This window comes from Cynara cardunculus, assembly GCF_001531365.2.
Source record: "Cynara cardunculus var. scolymus isolate 2C chromosome LG 12, CcrdV1, whole genome shotgun sequence".
NCBI lineage: Eukaryota > Viridiplantae > Streptophyta > Magnoliopsida > Asterales > Asteraceae > Cynara > Cynara cardunculus.
The window spans coordinates 37,244,253-37,244,460 of record NC_037539.1 but is presented as its reverse complement, the minus strand read 5'-3'; positions in this window follow the sequence as shown (position 1 = coordinate 37,244,460).

Below are 208 nucleotides of genomic sequence, written 5' to 3'. Positions count from 1 at the left end.
GAGGGGAGGGGACCATAAGAAAGTGGCGTGGGGGCTAGCCGAAGGCAAGTAGGGCCAGAACCCATTGGGCTCTCTACAATTTGTTGGATAATGATTTATGTATTGTTTTTTCATTTTCAACTTTCAAGGAAAAAAATGCTAAAAGATAATTAATAAAAAAATCAAAAAATGTCATGATTATCTATATCTATACTACCTTATAAACCAA